Raw genomic sequence first — 15,255 nt, forward strand, 5'->3', positions numbered from 1 at the left:
TTTATGGGCCACAAGTCAGTTGGAAGAAACCTTAAGAGAATGATGCCCTATTTTCTTTAAGGGGGGTCGGGTAGGTTTTGGTTGCTTTTTTGTGCTATAGAGGGTTATTATCAATGGGAGTTTGCTACAAGTTATTATTGGTTTTTTAAATTTATTCTTGAATTATTTTTTATATTTTAGTATATATATTATTAATTTATTCATATTACATTTAAATTGTTATCCTATCCCTTGTATCCTCCCATTCCTCCCTCCCTCCTACTTTTCCTTTACTCCCCTCCCCTTTGACTGTGACTGAGGAGGACCTCCTCCCCCTGTATATGCTCATAGAGTATCAAGTCTCTTCTTGGAAGCCTGCTATCCTTCCTCTGAGTGCCACCAGGCCTCCTTATCCAGGGGACATGGTCAGATATGGGGCACCAGAGTTCGTGTGAAAGTCAGTCCCCACTCTCCACTCAACAGTGGAGAATGCTCTGTCCATCGGCTAGATCTGGGTAGGGGTTCGAAGTTTACTGCATGTATTGTCCTTGGCTGGTGTCATAGTTTGAGCACGACACCTGGGCCCAGATCCGCCCATCAGAATGTTCTTCTTGTAGGTTTCTAGGACCCTCTGGATCCTTCTATTTCCCCATTCTCCCTTGCTTTTCTCACCTAGAGTCGCAATAGGAAGTCTTCCCCTCTGTCCCATTTTCCTGGTAAGTGAAGACTTTTCATGGGACATGCTTAGAAAAAAAACAAGGTTAGATTCAGCAATGTCTCTCTTTCCCCTTATCTTACATTCTTTGGTTTGGAGATAGGGGTTGAAAAGAAAGAAGGGGGACTATAGAAATATATAGGGAAGATAGAACAAAAATTAGATTAGTGAATCTACTCCTAAACTTAATGCCTCAATTGTCACTCACAAGGTTATTTTTAATTCACTGGCATAGAATTTTGTATATAGATGCAAAATAAGTTTAATTCTAGATACAGTGGCATAGAATTCAAATGTAAGTTTATTCTTCACACATTATATTTTTACACACATTATATATAAACATACATTTCTGCTCTAATATGAGGTATTGTACTCATATAACTCCATTATAATACAAGGTTTACTTCCAATACTTTGAAACTGCTATTGCAGGCTGTTCAGGGTAAATAAGTTATACTTGTTAGCTGATCAAATCATGGTCTTGTCAATCACTAGTCTACTTTTATCACAAGAATATTCATCTTAGGTATGGCAGATATATAAGACTCTATAGTAATATAAGGCAGGATAGTCAGATAAGGTCTTCAAAAACCTCAGAGACATGCAGAATATGGCATTTATAAATGTTTTTATTGTTTTAATGATTCACTGACAATGAACAGGTTAACTCCTGGCAACACCTAGCCTGCCTCAAAGAGGATGATTACTATCAAAGAACCTCCTTATGGAGGTGGTTTCAAATGTGGCAAACAAGCCACTGGGTAAATTTTCCTCATTTCTACCACAGACAGAATTCTACCTAAAAAAGTGTAAGCTTGGATACAGGCAGAGTCGATGGCCAAACTCTGCCAAGACAGGGGAAGCAAGTCCTCAATAGTTCCTGCCTCACAAATATGTCTGTCAGATATGTTGGGCCAGAAGGCTGAAGAAGATGCTCCGACGTTGTAGAGAGTTCTGGGTGACTCTTCAGGTAGAAAACTGTCTCTGTCATCTTCTCATTTGGAAAGCTACTAACCTGTACTCCTGGCATACTCAGGTAATCAAGTTTATTCCTTCTCAAGTCTCTGATGGAGTTGAAAACCAAGGAGCTTAGTTTTACAAGGAAGCTTATTTGTTTAGGAGTTAAGATGTTTTTAGATCTAGATAGATGTTTTAAGTTGATAATGACAAGATGTGATGGAGATTGATTTACATTCAGAATTTTAGAGGCATCAAGATAAGAAAGATGTTTTCTTCAAGGCTGTCAAATACAAATAGCCAAAACACTAAGAATGTAACATTTATATAATTCCTGATTGTGTCATGATTCTTCTTGCTATAGGTAGTTTATTGTATATATGTGTAATAATATAAATGTATATGTACAAAATAAAAATGTTTAATTAATAAAAAAATAATTCAAACCAAATCCAAGAATACATCAAAAAATTAATCACCATGAAAAAATTGGCTTCATCCCATAGATTCAGGGATAGTTCAACATATATGTAAATTAATAAACATAAACCACCACATGAACAAACTGAACAACAAAAATGATATGATCATCTATTTAGATGCAGAAGAAACCTTTGTTAAAATCTAACATTTCTTTATGAAAAAAATCTTGGAAAGACTAAAGATGAAAGGGGCATACCCTAACTTAATAAAGGCAGTTTACAGCAAGTCCATAACCAACATCAACTTAAATGGAGAGAAATTCAAAGCATTTCCACTAAAATCAGGAATAAGATAAGGCTCTCCACTCTCTCCATACCTACTCAGTATAGTAACTGAGCTCTTAGCAAATACAATAAGACAACTGAAGGAGATCAAAGCGATACAAATAGGAAAGGAAAAGTCAAAGTATTCCTATTTGTAAATGATTTTATTTTAAGCATAAAAGACCCTAAAGACTCTACTAGGAAACTTCTATAGCTGATGAATATCTTCAGTAAAATAGTGGTACACAAAAGCCAGTAGTCTTCCTATATAAAATCACAAATAATACTGATAAAGAAATCAGAAAAAATACCACCTTTCACAATAGCCCCAAATTTTATCTTGTGATAAATCTAGACATGGATCAGTATTATAAAAATGGCATTATTCCAAAAGAAATCTATAGATTTAATACAATATCCATTGAAAATTTCAATACAGTTCTTTACAAAAATTAGAAAAAAGTATTTAACTTTATATGGAAATACAAAGAACTCAGGGCAGCTAAAATAATCCTGAACAATAAAAGAGCTGCTGCAGGCATCATTTCCTGAGTTTTCAAATTGAATTATAGAGACAGAACACTACAGCATTGGCATAAAACTAGACAAACTGGTGAATGTAATAGAATTGAAGACCCATACATAATTCGGTACACCTACAGTCTTCTTATTTTTGAGAAATAATTGAAAGATACTAGAGAAAAGAAAGCATCTTCAATAAATGGACAAATAGTGCTGGTTAAACTGTATAGCTGCATGTAGAAAAATGAAAAACCTTGCACTAGCCAAGGACAATACAGGCGGTAAAACTTAAACCCCTACCCAGATCTAGCCAATGGACAGAACACTCTCCACAGTAGAGTGGAGAGTGGGATATTACTTTCTCACGTACTCTGGTGCCTCACCTTTGACCATGTTCCCTGGATGGGGAGACCTGGTGGCACTCAGAGGAAGGACAGCAGGTTACCAAGAAGAGACTTGATACCCTATGAACATATACAGGGGGAGGTAATCCCCCTCAGGAACAGTCATAGGGGAGGGGAATAAGGGGAAAAGAGGAGGGAGGAAAGAATAGAAGGATACAAGGGATGGGATAACCATTGAGATGTAACAAGAATAAGAATAAATTAATAAAGGAAAAAATAAATAAATTTAAAAAAAAGAAAAATGAAAAAGATCTACATTGATCAACTCACTCAAAACACAACTCTGAATGTATTGAGGACCTCAAGATAAGACCGGATCCACTGAATCTAATAGAAAAGAAATTAGCAAATAAGCTTGAACTCCCTGGAACAGGAAAAGACTTGCTGTACAGGACACTGATAGCACAGTCACTAAGACCAACAATTAATAAATGGGACCTCATGAAGAAAAAGAGCCTCTGGTCAGAAAAGAACATGATCATTCAGATCATTCAGGCAAATCAGCACCCTACACCATGGGGCAAATGTCTTTACCAAAGTATATATCTGATAGAGGGATAACATTTGGTAAGTTTAGTATTTAACATATAAAGAACTAAAAACAAAACAAAACAAAACCACGCACCCTGAATATTAAGAAAACAATGCTTAAAATGGGACATATAGAAGAAAACAGAGCTTTAAAAACAAGGAAAGGAAGAAGGAAAAAAAAAGAAAGAAAAAAGAAAGACAAATGGCTGAGAAACACAAAATTTTCCAACATCTTTAGTTATCATGGTAATGCTACTCAAAACTGCCTTAGCCCATCTTACTCCACTCAGAATAGCCAAAATCAATAAAACAAACGATATCATATGCTAGTAAGCACACGAGGGAAAGGGGAACACTTAATCACTGCTAGTGGGGAGTGGAAATTGGTAAAGCCACTATGGAAATCAGTGAGAGGAAATCCTGAAAAAGATGATAACTGAGCTACCACAAGATCCAGCTATCCATTCTTGGGCACATACTCAGAGAACTCTACATCTTACAAGAAACTTCCTTATCCATGTTCATTACTGATCTGTTTCTAATAGTCAGAAAGTAGAAAACGTTTTATTTGTCCACCAGCTGTTAACTGTAATGAAAATGTAGTACATTTACACAATGGAATATTCCTCAGCTGTAAAGAGAAATAAAATTATGTAATTTGCAGATTAATGGATGGCTTTAGAAACAATCATGTCAAGTGAGAGAACTTGGATACCCAAAGAAAAATAATGTATATTTCCTGTTATATGTGGACATTAGTTTTTAAGCTTTATATATGCATACTTCAATTCGAATAATGACATATAGTAAGTAGCTAAACAGGTACCAGGGAGGTGGTGGGGGAAGAATCTTCCAAGTGAAAAAGAAATAGAGTAGAGTGTTGTAAAGAGATAAAATAGAAATTAGAATAGGAGGATTCAGTGAGAAGGAACATGGGAGGGCAGTGTACAGGAGAGAATACTGGGAGGGATAACTAATACTAAAGGCCTTTTGAAAAGCCATATGGAAACATACTACTGCTGTTGTTTGCTAAAAATAGATACATGTATAAAAAGAATTTAAATAGTGTTGCCATTAAAGGGGCTGTGTGTACTCAAACTAGATGCCAGGAAGTAAAGCCTCTAGCGCCAGGAATAGGTTATATATTGTTTATTAATTGGCCAAAGTGATCACGTTCTCCAAACATTACAGTATACTGGCAAAGCTATTAGTTGCTCCCCACAATCTGATTATAAGTCACTATTGCTGGAAACATGACTAACATCATCAAACATGGAGAAGTTGAGCTGGTACTTAACTAGAGGACATGGTACTCTGCATACTACCAGAAAAAAGGTAATAATCAAATCATCTAGCTACAAACACTGCAACCTGCAACAGTGGCCTGCTTTCAGAATATACTGGTGCAATAGTGGCACAAATGATACATTAGAACCAAACAGTGTTAAGTTAAAATATTCAACAATCTTGGACCAGATAGGTCATGGACCCTGGTGAGCATGCAGGGGATAACATGTACTAATATTATTCTGCTAAAGCTACATAGCAGTAAAATGACTTATAACATACTGCTATACCTATGGATCAGAATGTCACTCCAGTCATCAGAGAAGCTTCTTTTTGCAGAAGATAGTAATTAATTCACATGCATATTCACAAATGGACCATGTGCAGAATGTGAGCTACATTGAAGCACTCGGCTCTGAATAAGGATGGCTTTATCAAATAACCCCTCTCTTAAGTCTTAGGGTTATTTGAGGAAGAAGAGATGGAATGATTGTAAGAGCCAGTGGTCATGGATAATCCAAAGATAGAAGCATCTCCAAGACACAAGACAGGATTGATATACATATGAACTCAAAGAGACTATGACAGCACACAAGACCTGCACAGGTTCAAACCAGATGAAATCCAAGCATTGAGACTGAGAGGCGGACCCCAAGCCACACCCATACCAAGAAGCTGTTTGCAACTGATAAGTGATGGGAAAAGGAGAATCACTCTTCTTCAATGGAGTGTCACTGGGTATGTCAACCACACTGCATGCCCATGAATAATTGCCCAACACAAAACAGGCTCCATGTTTTTGTTTGCTTTTTCTCTTATCTGGTTTTTTTTTTTTTTTTGAGTGAGGGGAAGAACATGAAGTTTGGTGGGTAAAATAATGGGGAGGATCTGGGGAGGAAATGCAGGAGGGAAAAGGATATGATCAAAATATATTGTATAAATTTAAATAAAATATTAATTAAAATAATATGTGTTGTACCATTATTTTCTTATTTTATTATTATGAACAATGGAATAAATCAATGTAGTGTATGAAAGGGAATTTTTATTGTGTTATTTTTCTTAACAGCTGAATAATATTCCATTGTGTAAATGTACCACAGTTTCATTACCCACTCATCAGCTGATGGACAAATAGATGGTCTCTACTTTCTGACTACTATAAACATATCAGTAATGAACATAGATAAGGAAGTTTGTTTTTTTGTTAAAATATGAAAAAACTCACCAATGTTTAATATTTTGTTTCAGTAAACTTTGAATATGCTTATTACCCATTAGTTTATTCATGAGAGTGTTTATTTTATGCATTGTTTCAAATTTGTAAGAGAAATATATACCTAAACATGTCATTGCTCCTAGCCTCTAAAAGAAGCTTGATTCTTTCACTCTGTCTTGCTTATCACCATTAAATCACTACATTTGCATATTTAAAAAACAGAACTGGGAACATTTTAGATTTTGCCAGAGAAGAGTTCTAAAAGAGTAGGGTGTGGGAGGGAAGGTACAGCTTGTATCAAATGCCCATATTTTATCTTCTGGGTTTCACTTTCCCTTGAAGGCTGTGCTTCTCACTGCCACCCTTGTAAGGAAAAGCCTTCCAGATTTAATCAGCACACAGAAATTCCCAGGTTTGGACAAAGGAGCTTAGGAGAAAAGGTCTGCTGAAGAGAAGGCGATGTTGCTCTCAACTCACCCCTTAGGATCAACTTTTTCCATGTACTCTGACAGCATTGCTCTTTAAACTCCAGTTCAAGTAGGTGTGCAAACTGTATCAATTTGAGATTGCACTTGGCTACAAATAATAGAAGCTAACAAACACAGTTCCACAGGGTTGAATACGTGGCTTGTGTTTCTTACAAGACACAAAGTCTAGGTTTAGGGCTTCCAATTCCTCAGGTGTCTGTGCTCTACCTTTGTTACCGCTGTACAGACCAGCAAGAGGAGGTATGTGTGCACACGGATTCCCTCTCTTAAAAAAGTACCTTTTTTGGAATCCTTACAGAATTCTTCTTCCATTTTCATGGGTTAGCACTGGATATACCTCCAAAACAGGAGTTCTTTCTCTAGTTGGGTCCACTTCATCCACAAACTTCTGTAAGGAACAAGGGGAGAATAGAAGATGGAAGCTAGGAATGGTGGTGCATGCCTATAATTCTAGCACTTTAAGGTAAAACAGGAGGATCATAAGTTCAAGGCTACCCTGGGCTATGTAGTGAGACGCTATATCAAAAAGCAGTGAAACCAAACCAGGCAACTAAAAAACAAAAACAGACAAACAAAACCAACAACTAAAAACCCAAAGCAAAAAAAGTACAAATAATAGTGAATTAAAAGGCAGTGCTTGTCATATGTATTTTCCTGTATCTACAACACAACTGAAAGTGACAAGCATCTCACAAACACTTTCAGTAAGTAGTAAAGTTGAACAAATGAGGAATGCCCCCTTTCTTTTTTTTTTAAAGAATGTCTTTTAAATATGAAGGTCACAGGACAAGTTGCAAAGGTCATATTTAAAAAGTGAAGTTTGTAGTCAGAAATCAGCTACTCAGGCCTCCGCATCAGTTCAGTCATGCCTCAATTACTTCACAACTTAAGACACGATACTTCTGTGTTCCCGGCTTCCTTACAGATTGTAAATACCACTCCTCTTATGTCACTTTCAAAATTAAAGCCAAAGATAGAGGATGACTATGATCCTGCCTACTTGCTTAGAATTTCCAGTTGGCCCTCATTCCTACTCTTTTGTCTAGTCTACTTACCAAGAACATCAGTAGTAGATACATGAGACTGGAGATCAAAAACACTTCTGCGATTGCTTTTGATACTTTATTAGCTTCCTGGATTCTAGTGCCAACTTGGGAGGTGGTACATGGCTTACATGTAAGTGAGAAATGGGTTGTTCTTTGTAGAGTTGAATTTGTGCCTCAAAGTTATATCTAATGGAAATATCTTCCTTGTTTCTATAGCTCCTCTTTGTTCTTTTGCATAATCCTTTGATTCTGACCTCTCTAACCCGATTCTTCCCATGCTAACCTTCAGCATTCTTATCCTTTGCAACCAACAAACCAATCACGGTATTTCCTATTATTATATGGAAGTTAAAAAACTAATGCGATGTTGAAAAATTCCAACTCTGAAGTTCTGTGGCCTTTACACATTTACTGCCTCTCAAGTTCTAGGAAAAACTCACATTTGACCCTTCAGACTTTCAGTTACCTAACTTGCCAATGAAACAGAAATGCCATCTTCTTCATAATGGTTGTTGTCAGGTTCAGAATGTCATTGCATACAGTACCTGGTTTAAGTAAAGTTCTCAACAAAATGTTAGCTATTATAATTTAGCCACTGGTTTTTGAGCTGTTAGTTTATTAACCTGTTAGTTTATAAAATCCTTACTAATTCTATTGACAATATTCATTTGCTTACTTAAACCACTCCAAAATTATCTTCTCTGTGAAGAGTTGCCTAAAGAAAATTGAAACATATCCCCCCCTTTTTTTTTTTACTCAAGACTTTGTACATAGTACTGAACTAACAGTGATCGCCATATATTTTACCATATCTGCTGTTGATACTATTCTGGGAACTCCTTGAGAATAATGGTTTGTACTTTTTTTCCCTAAGCATCTTGCACAAGATCTGACTCATAGTAGAAACTTGTTTTCTGTAACGAATAAATGATGAATGAATACAGAACACAAAAGAGATCATCATATTCTCCTTACTCTAGACTTTCCAATGAAAACACAAGTTCTTCCATATACCTATCACTTAATGTATAACCTTTGGACCATGTCCTAAAATGTATCACTATATCTCAAGTTTCATTTAGGAATACTCATAGATGTTAGAATGCTGTGAACATCAGCAGAAGTATTCAGTAAGTGACTGTGTTAGAGAAGACATGGATTGCGTGGAGGAAGGGTAAGCCATCAAGACATTGTTTTCAAATGGGACATGTTCTTAAGTAATGTTTCTTGTAGTAAATATACCATTTTCAGGACCCATAGCAGTTATTTTGTGAGGAAAGAGTGATGATTCTAGTACCTAGTGAGGGAGAAAATACCAAAGAACATATCGGTGAAGACCAGAGGCTGATAATAAGATTATACTGTTAGATTTTCAAGGTTTCAAGAAGAATCTGAAATGATTATCAGGCGTTTTAAGCCTGAAAACAGTAGGCTTTCCTTTCTAATAGTGCCATTGTATCTAAAACTTGGTCTTCATCTGAATAAAACTCATGTAAAGGATGAGAACTGAGTAACAAAGGGTGAAGGAAAATATATGGAGAATTTGAAAAAAATCAAGCCTCAATGTGGTCATTGCTTTTCAAATTTTAAGATTTTGAATTTGGTACTGATTTGCCAACTCCGCTTTGGAAAGCTTTCTCTATTGTAGGCATCAATCTTCTTATCTTTGCATCAAAGCAGCTAAATCTGCTGATTTCTAAGAACTCTTGTAGCTCTATCAATTTAGTGATAAATAGTAGGATGAGGCATCCAAAGACCTTTACAACCAGAAGAGTTCTCATGTGTCTGCCCAGTGTGAGGGCGGAGGGGTTGTCTAGGATGATTCCCATGGTAGCAAAATGATCATTGAATATTTGTGACACCCAGGAGGGACTGTACAAATTGTGAGATCACTCAAGCCTGTTACCTTTGTATTTCTCTAGGGGCCAACCCAGGGTGAAGCACTGGGCTTGACAAGTCTGAAAGAGACCTTAGGTAATGAAGGCATTTCTGCCCTAGAGAGTTTGGTGTCCTCTCTTGGCCCGAGAGGGTGATAATTTTCTCACTTAAATCACATTTGTCATAAACTTAAATGGGGTTTACTTGGAGAATAATTCAGTTTCTTAAGACAACTGTAAAAAATAGCTATTAGCAGTTGGAGACTGTCCCAAGCAGCTGGCATTTTTATAGCTCTTTGTAGCTGAGAATAATGTGACTAGGGGAACATAGCTCCTTACCTCTGGAGCAGGGCCTGAGAATCTTCATGATTCTTTATAGGAGTTAAAAGGGGATAAGAACCTTTGAGCTATAGATAAGTGAATATGATGAGAATAAAGAAACAATAATGATATAAGAAAGGATACTAAACATATGACCACTGGAGAAAAGCTAATCTATTATAGATTATAGAACTGTGGCATTTAAATGCTGGGAAAGACTTTTAGAAATCACATGACCCAAACATTAATATTGTACACAAGAATAAACTTAAGCCTGAAAGGCAGAAACATATTCAGGTTCACATACATATATGCATAACCATATTCAAACTCGTTTACAGTGATGGAATAGTAAGATGTGCAGAATCATAGAGCTAATATATTGTAAAATATTTTAGCCTTTGTGAAGTGCCTATAATACCAACAAAGTATCAACCAAAGATCATAGAGAGAACTAAGGTATATAGCAATAGGTGTTTAGGAACTTCTTGATTCATGAAGTTGGAGATAAAAGTAAAGGCTAAGGAAATTTAGCACTAGAAGCTTTGCAGGCATTCCACCCACGAAGCATGCATTTCTTCTAAGGCAACTCTATCCTCTGTTGTAGTCTCTATAAACTAACATGGTTACAAAATAGAAGCTAATATAAGAAAGGAATGTAGGAAATTTTCTATAGTTTCTGCCCTTGATTTGTACTCTTTCTCTTAACTTCTACTGTACTTTCATGACTTCCTTGGTACCACTTCTGGTTGCTTTCTGTCCTATGCTTTATGTTTTAGAACCATCGGTTGCATCTTCATTCCTTCAAGTTGATGTACTCCATCTTTGAGGGAAGATAACTAAGACTCAGGATGTTGGCTATGCGTAGCATTGATCTAAGAGTATAGCAGAATGTCATTAGGAGACATTTTTATTGCTACATTTTTATTTTGCTTTGGGAACAGCAGCATTTGCTTCTACCCTAGGTCCTTGGGCTATCTAGCCTCAGGTTCTTGGTTATCCAAGCAGTGCTAAATATGGGTTCCTTTGCATCAGATAGGAACAAATACAGAGATTCACAGCCAGACATTATGCAGAGAGCAAGAGACCTTGGAACACTCGGTTGTAAATGGGCGTCTCCATAAAATCCTTCTCCTCAGGGTACAAGGGACCTTCAGAAGAAGAGGCAGAAATAATATAATAGCTAGAGGGATAGAGGACGCAAAGAAAACAAGGTCCTCTAAATCATCATGTGTTGCTGGGACCCAGGCCCAGGATCCTTGGGGGCAGGGGTGAGCTGGCACAGAGTCAGTGACACAGACTCATGGAGTCAGGCATGTTGCAGAAGCAGAAATAGGGTATGTCTTTGTACCCTACCCCCAAATGTCCCATTGGCTCCCAAACTGAGAGCTGCTTATGTGGTTCCTTCTCCTTATTCCCATTGTGATGTCATCAGTCTCTGGGCAGTCAGTATCTGGGCATGCCCGGGCATGTCCAGGCAGGTCTCGGGGGGCTGACTCTACATGAAGGCCCCTTCTGTGCAAGCGTGTTGCCAGGAGGGCCTTATTCTTGCTCAAGGCAGGTATCATTCCTCCTACAATCATCAACTCTCATGTGAACTCACAGAGATTGAGACAGCAAGCACAGGATCTGAATGGGTATTCACAGATGGGGCCCTAGAGCTAAAAGGAGAAGCGGACATCAGCCCCAATCCCTGCTTCAGAAAATAACTCCAATTGATGAATGCTCGCAAATAAAAATTTAATTTTCTCCAAAGGGAGTCTCACTGTGGAAACAAAGTACTCTTAAGGGTAGGCTGCATGCCCAGCAGTAGGTTGCCAACAGAAATTAAATCAAAGGCATCTTTTGAAGTTCCTTGTCTCATAGCATTTGTGCCAGGGCTTTTTCTGTTTTATTTGTTTGTTTTGTTTTGTTTTTTGACTTTTAAAAAAATGTTATTTACATTTTAACTGTTTTTCTTTTTTTTACTTTACAGGTCCTTTGTGTATATATTATGGCTTCCAGTTTAGTGTTTGATTCCAGAATATCCAAATGAGTGGGTCTCTGCATCTCATGCCTTTTCTTGGAGTCTTTTCCTTCTGTTTGTTTGCTTTGACTTATTCAGATGTATTAGTTTTTGTTTTATTATTTTATATTGGATTTTTATATATTATCTCTTAGAGGTCTGTTTCTAATGAGAGACAGAAAAAGGGTGAATATGGAGGGTAGGGGAGGAAAGGGGAGAAGGAACTGGAAGGTGTAGAGGGAGAGGAAACCATAATCAGACTGTATCATGTGAGAAAACTGCTTTCAATAAAATAAAAAAAAAAAGCAAAAAAAAAAATGACCTAGGATGTTGAGACTCTATAAATGGATCAGCATTTAAGAGAATATGCTGCTCTTACAAAACACCGGATTTCAGCTCTTATTACCCTTTCTTCGTATTTCGCAACTACTTGTAACTCCAGATCAAAAGGGATTTGATATTCCCTTCTGATTTCTATAGGCTCTGCATGTATGTGATGTACACACACACAGACACACAGACACACAGACACACACACACACACACACACACACACACACACACACACACACACACACACACTTCCATCATGAAGGGAAACTCATTATGACTCAGGAAGTTCTAAAAGGGATGGTCCTTAGGACTAAAGAGGTGACCAACACAGAAGCCTCAGGAAATCCCTGAAATGGATGGGATATACCAGGCTCCTCCCTCTTAAAGCTTATATAAACAGTAAGGACTGCTGAAAGATACTCTAATACCATCTGAGACACTCATAGAACAACTGAACTTCTTAGAAGAGGCTCATATCAGGTGAGCAACCTGGAAGACATTCAGACTAACTGATCTACCTGGAAGAGAAACTTTGGATTTCAGCTTTTGTGAGTAATCACTCATGATGGGTGTTGTGGCTGTTTTTAAGTCATTTTTGCTCCCATTAGTAATATTTGCTCCCCTCGCCAATATTTCTGTAAGAATCCAAATAAAACTATTTGACACACCAAACTGGACTTTGGTTGTATCACTGCATTGTTCCTTTGTTGAGTTCCTCTCTGAGGTAAGTATGTATTTGTCCTATATCTTAGGAATAATGTCACACATTATGACACCATCCTTAGGCTGTGAATGTGTGTGTGAATACACGTTTGAGTGTGTGGTGTGTGTGTGTGTGTGTGTGTGTGTGTGTGTGTGTGTGTGTCTGTGTGTCTGTGTGTGTTGCCCATCCTGGTGTTGTCAGATGTGTCTATATTCAGCCTGGCTCAGTGATATCTGTTAAAGTTCCATTGTGCATTTGTATTGTGGGACACAACATTTCTGTTCTACACTTATCCAAAAAAATATTGAAAATCTTGAAAGGTAGCATAGACAACACACAAGTTATGTTCCCTTCCTACTGGTATTAAATCACTGTTAAAGAGAGAAATCATTAACTTCGGTTACTTTTTAATTGATAGATGAATAGGATTAGAAATGTGAAATAAGAAAAAATGAGGTAATTTGGGAGGATATGACTGCTCATGATCTGACACCTAGCAAATCTGCCATTCAGGATTTGAAGTTAGAAATTAGTTTAATGCAACACATTAATGAGCACCTACTTTGCTCCAGGTTCTGTGTTTAGTATGGGAAAAGTGTGAGAGTGAGAAGGGGCTAGACGAAATTACATGAAGAAGTGCATAGGGAATGGAGTTTGTGAGTTCTTTGTAAAAAATTCTCTTATCTGGGCATGGTGACCCACACCTTTTTTTTCAGTTTTAATTTATATATATATATATATATATATATATATATATATATATATATATATATATATATATATATTAATTAATTTATTCATATTACAACTCAATTGTTATCCCATCACTTGTATCCTCCCGTTCCTCCCTCCCTCCTGTTTTCACCCCATTCTCCTCCCCTAGGTCTATGACTGAGGGGGTCCTTCTCCCCCTCTTTATGGTCATAGGCTATCAAGTCTCATCTTGGTAGCTTGCTTATTCTTTCTTTGAGTGCCACCAGGCTGCAGGAAAATCTCAGTGAGTTTAAGGCCAGCCTGGTCTACAAAGCTAGTCCAGGACAGCCAAGGCTACATAGAGAAACCTGTCTGAACCCCTCCCCAAATTCTCTTTATTTCTCCTCTGTCTCTGTCTCCCTCCCTCCCACCCACCCTCTCACTCCCTTTCTCTCTCTCTCTCTCTCTCTCTCTCTCTCTCTCTCTCTCTCTCTCTTTCTCTTAGGCACTGTGTTTATGTGTTTGTGTGTTTGTGTGCACACGCACATGCATGCATATGCAAGTTCAGGTGCCCATGGAGTCCATAAAGGGCTTTGGATCGGAACTAAATGGAAGAAAAGGAGATAGCAAGGAGAAGGGAGGACTAAGAGAGAGAAAGGAAATCAGTGGAGGGTGGGGGCCATTTCTGGCCCAGGAGAGGCTCACAGGAGTCTATGAGAGTGACCCTAGCTGAGACTTCCAGCAGTAGGGGATATGGAGCCTGCAGTTACCACTTCATGTAGTCAGGTGGGATTTCCAGTAGAGGGAGGGGGACGACAACTCACCTACGAAACCTCAACCCAAAATTTGTCTCCTGTCCAAGAAGTGTAAAGATAAATATGAAATAGAGATAGAGGGAATGGCCAACCAATGACTGGCCCAACTCAAGACCTACCCCATGGGAGACAGCCAACCCCTGATACTGTTAATCATATTCTGCTATGCTTGCAGACAAGAACCTAGCATAACTGTCTTGTGAAAGACTTCATCCAGCAGCTGATGGAAACAGATTCAGAGACCCACAGGCAAACATTAGACAGACCTCAGGGAGTTCTGTGGAAGAGTGGGAAGAAGAATTGAGGGAGCTGGAGGGGTCAAGGATATCATACGAAGACCTACAGAGTAAACTAACCTGGGCCCATGGGGCCTCACAGAGACTGAACCACCAACCAAAGAATAGGCATAGGCTGGACCCCTTACACATATGTAATAGATGTGCATCTTGGTCAATATGTGTGTCCCCTAACAATAGGAGTAGGGCCTATCTCTGACTCTGTTGCCTCCCTGTGGATTCCTTTATCCTAGCTAGGCTGCCTTGTCTGGTAGAGGATGTGCTTAGTCCTTCTGTGACTTGAGGTGCCAGGGTGATTTGATACCCCTTGGGGCC

The sequence above is a fragment of the Acomys minous genome, assembly GCF_964271855.1.
Source record: "Acomys minous genome assembly, chromosome: 7".
In the NCBI taxonomy this organism is placed as follows: domain Eukaryota; kingdom Metazoa; phylum Chordata; class Mammalia; order Rodentia; family Muridae; genus Acomys; species Acomys minous.